Source organism: Montipora capricornis, chromosome 5, assembly GCF_036669925.1.
Source record: "Montipora capricornis isolate CH-2021 chromosome 5, ASM3666992v2, whole genome shotgun sequence".
NCBI lineage: Eukaryota > Metazoa > Cnidaria > Anthozoa > Scleractinia > Acroporidae > Montipora > Montipora capricornis.
This window is the reverse complement of record NC_090887.1, coordinates 14,105,428-14,111,513: the sequence shown is the minus strand read 5'-3', so window position 1 is coordinate 14,111,513 and position 6,086 is coordinate 14,105,428. Positions and strand designations below refer to the sequence as shown.

General features: G+C 39.5%; 1 protein-coding gene across 1 annotated transcript in view; it reads left to right on the top strand.

The window, feature by feature from the left end:
• The first annotated feature begins 3,162 nt into the window (after positions 1-3,162).
• Positions 3,163-6,086, top strand: part of LOC138049572 (D(1A) dopamine receptor-like) — a 15,699-nt gene continuing 12,775 nt past the window's right edge. Inside the window, exon 1 of the mRNA XM_068895914.1 lies at positions 3,163-3,332. The gene's annotated coding sequence lies outside the window, so the exon portion shown is untranslated. The remainder of the gene's footprint in view (positions 3,333-6,086) is intronic.

The following is a 6,086-nucleotide window of genomic DNA, read 5'->3' as shown; positions in this document are numbered from 1 at the left end:
AGGCAGTGTTAGGGCAGTCGGGAGAGTTCTCTCCCTTCAAAAATGTCTCCCATCTTCGATTCCCGGACTCAACGTTATATGTCGGTTGAGTTAGCTGGTTCTCCGACTCTGCTTCGCGAGGTTTTCTCTGCGTACTCCTTTCCCTCTGTCGCCGCTAACAAACTTTTGAATTTCAAGTTGATCTAATTTATAGTTAAATAAAATGTTGGTTTTCTTTTACGAGAGAGGGATGCACGAGCATCAGGAGAGAAACCTCCCCGAGAGAAGCAACAAACTGAGCCGAAATAGGACCGCAAGTGAGTCCCTATAGGGAAGGGGGATTAGTATCCCGTATCCCATTAATTTTTGGTCTAAATATCCCGTATCTGGTTTTTATCCCTATAATGCCAGTTACCTTCAATGACGTTATTGAGGGGAAGGGAGAGGTGTAGGGGGGAGTGTTTTTCTCGAGCAGGTTCTATTGATAAACCGATATTTCTTATAAGAAACGATTTAGAAATACATGAAACAAGAAATATAAGTGAAAGAAACCGACGTTTCGGTGCATCTTGCGCCATTATCAAGGTTATAAAGATAAAATGCGGTTTGTGAAAAGGCTAAGTTGAAACGAATTTGCATAAAAGAGTGCCAAGCTAATTACATGAATACTTTAGCACGAAGAGAAATTCTCTTCAAAATTTCAAATTCGTTTCAACTTGGCCTTTTCACAAACCGCATTTTATCTTTATAACCTTGATAATGGCGTAAGATGCACCGAAACGTCGGTTTCTTTCACTTATATTTCTTGTTTCATGTAAACCGATATTTAGTAAATATACCCTTTGGGCGCCCGGTATGTCGGCTGATAATGTCCGCGGCTGACAGATTGTCCGAATAATGAATATTTGGCAGAGAAGCAAAGCTTCGAGGGCAAATATGAAATTTTGAGGACAATTTTTTAGCCAAGGGCATTATCAGCCAACGTACCAGCAAGCCAGACAGGGGTTTATTTATTTTATAACCTGCCCATTAAATTTCATATCGCGCTAAAAAACCGCTCGCAAAAAGCCAGTGTTGATCTGATGGCGATGCTTCGTGTTTTTTCGATGCACAGTTCACATTTTGACTAGAAAGAAAGAGTGTCGGTCTCAAGAAAAATGCAAGTCGAAAACTCGAAGCAAAGCGCTTTTTTGCTTACTGAAAAAACATTCAACCATGAAAGACAAAGTCAAACTGAGTCTGGACGGCAGTGTTTTCAAGTGCGGCTGAAATTTTCCTCTCCTTCGAACCGTTGATTTATTTTATATATAGTTAGTAAACACAGTTTGTTAAATTCTCTACTCTATAAAATGACTCAGTTTAAGTTCGAGTAGGATTAAATCTCTAAAGTGTGCATATAACTTTCTTCACCTTCAAAGACGTTGACAGCATGTTTTGTTGACTTTCTGGTACTTTCCGGAACAGCATTTGCGACCAGCCTTTTTATTTCACTATCAACAGACTCCAAAAAACGAGTTTGCTTTTCTTCCATGTAAAATGAAAACTCCTCTGCTTCCTTTTTTCCGCTGGCTTTGTTTCTTGTCAACGGAAATGATCGCCACAGCATATTGCAGAGCAAATATCCACTCAAACGGGGGTTACATTAAGGGGGAATCACTAAAGGATGCAAAGCACACGAAAACTTTCACAAAAATAACCCTCGAATTCCCACAAACTAAATCAAAGAAGTGCTAAGACTCATACTCAAAGAGAATTCTTTCCAGTTCAACGGAAAGAACTATCTACAAATTCACCGTACCCGAAGCCATGGGTACTAAAATGGCCGTTGCCTTTGCAAATATCTTTATGGCCGATTTTGAGACACAGCAAAAGCGTCATAAAGCCAATGATTTGGAAACGATACATGGACAACATTTTCGTTGTGGGATGTCAACAAACCGGATATAGACAAGTTCACCACACAAGCAAACTCACACCACCCTACCATCAAATCTCAAACACTGAAGCCACATCTCTAGACACTGTTGTATACAAAGGCAAACACTTTCAAACCAATCCATTCTGGATGTAAAAACACACTTCAAGTGGAATGAAACCTTTCAGTACACTCATTTTTCCTCAAGCCACCCACCAGGAGTCAAAAAAGGATTCGTGAAGGGCAAAGCCCTTAAGACTTCTATGCACTAATTCTTCAAGAACAACTTTTGAAGAGAATCTTTACAAATTCAAATCACGTCTCCGTGCTAGAGGCTATCCAAAGTATCTTATTGAGACACTCTAATCAGACATCAAATTCACAGAAGGGGAATCAGCGCTGAATAAAAGGAATGAAATCGCTAAAGATAACTTGCCCTTTGTAACACAGTATCACCCGGTAGTGCCAAACCTTAAACGTGCTTTATTAAAAAATCGGCACTTCATACAAAAAACAGCCTTCTCTGAGGGTCTCAAACACGGTACGCGGTTTAAAATTTCGCGATTTCACGGAGCACGCTTAATTTTTACATCAAATAATTGTTCAGAGCTTAGGAAAAAATACAAACAACACGGTTATCTGGACAAAATAATTCACGACACACGGTTAATTTTTTCCCTTTTTCACGACACACGGTTAATTTTTTGGACGTTTCACGCCACACGCTTAACCCCATCGAGACCCTCTTCTCTACAGCAAATTTTCAAATTCTCGGGTTTCATTCGGGCGCCAGAATTGGGTTGTACACCGGGTTGGTGTTTGTGTCACCTTCTTTTTTTTTGTAGTTTAATTATGAAGACCGCCAACCAGCAAATCAAATTTAATGATAGTTAGTGATGAGAAGGTAAAACCGATATGACAACCGGCGAAACATTGAAAGGCCAGTTCTCTCACCACTTCGCAAAATCTGCAAACCCTAAGGCGAAAATATTTTGACATTTCCCTTTCAAACTGGAACACATGTTTGATCGCTTTATCCCAGAATACTCTAACAGTAGTTGACAAAGTTTGTGAAAAATGGCAGACACAGATGTTAGCAATTACATGGATGTTTAAACAAGTGACAAAATCATATTTTAACAATTTACTTAACATGATTTGGAAGAAATTAATTTGCAATTATTCTTGTAACAAGCAGGAAAGCGTGATTTGTGTTTTGAGGGCCGCTGACAAAGGATTGTGCGCATCAGCGAGTCCATCACGTCACACTTTGCTATCCAGTGACCTCAGTTGACGGTGGCACAGTACCTCGTCAAATGCTAACACGAAAGATTATCACGAAAGTAAACCGCTTAATACCTCCTTCAGTGTTGGTAGGGGGCTAAAAGGTTTTTAATCCCTCGAAGTTTGTTTTTAAAGGCAAGGGAAACACAGAAAGGTATGAACTACTCGATGCACTTGACTTAGCAACATCTTAAAAGCTGATTGAATATCACTTAACGTGGATCGGTTTAAAAATATTGAATCTGGTATTTTTAACTCTCCAGCTACGTTAAGTTATGTTTGATTTCCTTTTTTCGGATCCCGGGGACGAGTTTCTCAAGATGTAAAAACACAGTGCAATAGATCTACAATGGGATATTGGATATGTGTTTAAAAGGTTTCAAATATCAGCTCGACCCGCATTTTTCTTTCCCTAATGTTTACGCATTTAGGGTCTAAACATGTAATTGTCGTATCAGTAATAACACTCAAGACTAAAACCTGAGAAGAGATCGGAAATATCTTTCGTATCTTAGAAACAATGAGCAATTTACAACTTTTTGGCCGAAAAAGTTGTGTCTGTGGCAATTATTAGTTAAGCGGTATATTCATTAATGCCCTGGTTGCTAATGAATAATCAATTCAGGAAAGATGGCAAGGGCCTATTTTCAAACCCTACAATCGTCTGTTAAATTTCCTCGCGTCTTCAAGCAGTTTTTAAAAGGGTAACTTAACTTGGTTCAAAGCGAGTATCTTCCAAGCGATTAGCTGGTAAGAGCTTCTTAAGTTTAACTCAAGCCATTTAGAAAAGATGTTAATAGAATTCGTGTCTGATTTAAAGTACTCAGAAATTTCCATTAACATTTGTTAAAATTGAATGTAGGTCAGCAAAGACTCTTTTGGAATTTATCGTGACATTTGTGGGTTGAAAATACTTGATAGGATCTAAATGATTCAGTAATCTTTTTGTTTTTCGCTGCATGAACTCAAGTTCACTCCAAATATCCCTCGCAAAAAATGTCATCAAGGATTTTAATACGTTCCAAGTAGTTGCTAGAAGGTTCGAAGGTACGGTAAGGAATAAAAACCTGCCATTCTTTTGTCTTGGCAATGTCAACATTTCCCCGCGAGTTGCGCAAGTAATTTTAGCCGATTTTCGTTTTCATCACTGACCTTACAATTTATTTTTGGAAATAGACTTGTAAACAATTCCTCTTTGTTTCCCCGCAGAATGTGGTAGCAATTAGATCGGATCAGCAAATCCGATCAAATACTCGTTTTCTAAGTTTGAATACCTAATCGAGCTTTTCTACCAAACTCGAACAAACAAAGTGAATCTCACTTCATTTGATTCCCGTTTTAGTAAACCAACCCCGAAAGCAATTTTACCAACAGCTTTGGCTTGTTTAGCATACATCTCAACCTACCTGATGGCAAGCAAGGAATAATTTCGATAAAAAATGATGTTTGGGAAGACGAAAAAAAAAACTGAAATCACCAAGGTTGTTTCAAGTGAAATTTTAACTGAATCTTTGGTATCAGTTTCCTGTCGTTACGTGGTTTTCGTTTGCAAGAAAAACAACCGGAATATACCACTTTATTCAGAAAATGTCAAAATTGCCTTTAGGTGCCACTGACTGCCATATCGTCTTTGAATATTTCATGTTCAACATGGACCAACATTAGAAAGGTCTATGATAGTGGGTGTCATCGATCAAAGCGCCGACCCGTTGGCCGTCTTGGCAAACTGCGAGCCAGCGAGCCATGCGAGTCTCCCATTTAAGTCTAAGCACCCATTTCAAATAGCGCTGATAAATAGTATTTAAGTCTAAGCTTCCATTTTAAAACGGTTAGCTTTCAATAACTGCGTGGCTCGCATGTTGGCTCGCTGGCTCTCATATTGTACAGCCTCCGTTGGCTCGGACTACTGTACCGCAGGTCGTGAGTTCAACTCCAGCTCAGTAGACCAACCGTCAGGGTCGTTATAACTTATGAGAACGGTACTGCCTTTGTAATGATGACATCTGAAAATGGTTATACTTTCAAGTCTTAATGGATAAGGACATAGTTAATAGAGTGGACTGGTTTGGAAGCTCGGCAAACATCAAAGGAGCAAACAAAGATACCAAGATTTATTTAGGTTGGAAAGTCCACGACCGTGCACAATCTTTTGTTTTGCGCTCATACACTATGCATGAATTACGTAACCAACACGTTTCTATTGGCTAGTTCCTCAGTACGGAGTAAACAACTATTGTGTTTTGTGCACGGTCAAGGCCAAAAAAGAGAACAAAAACCTACAACAAAGAAATTTGTCGGCTTTCATAACCATTCCCCTCTATTAACTATGATAAGGACTATAACCCGGACCGTAGTCCCAATCTCACAACCCCTGTTCATAAACTCTATGAGACGTGCAGGGCACCGAGTTCCCGGTGTTGTGGTCTGGCCTGAATTTTCCAGCAGTGACGTTTCAAAGGGCTTATGGTGTATGACGCCAAGTTAGCCGAAACATCCATTAGTCAAAGGGGACTTTGTGGAGTGCTGGAGCATTTAGATGTTGAGATACTGCCTTTAATTAGAAGATTCTAGTCAGTAACTACCAACATTATGGTTTCTATAACATTTAATTGGGTCATGGAGAAGAACAGGCTTTTTGGTCGACATGTGACCCCTTTCATGGGAGTCTTAGAGCCTATTTAGAAACTCTTGTTTCGTTTTTAGCATTTGAAAATAATTCACCTGCTTGTACTTGGAAATATGGTATTAGGGTTTGATTGGTGGGAAAATGTGTAGTTGCCGGGTAGCCTTCGAACACAGCCGTCTTTCCGTATAAACGGCTGTAGTTCGGCAGTTTCCGGGGCAGGTTCCGTGTGCGCAAATGGTGATGCTCGGGAAGCAGCGCTTTTAAACTAAAAAGATTGTTATT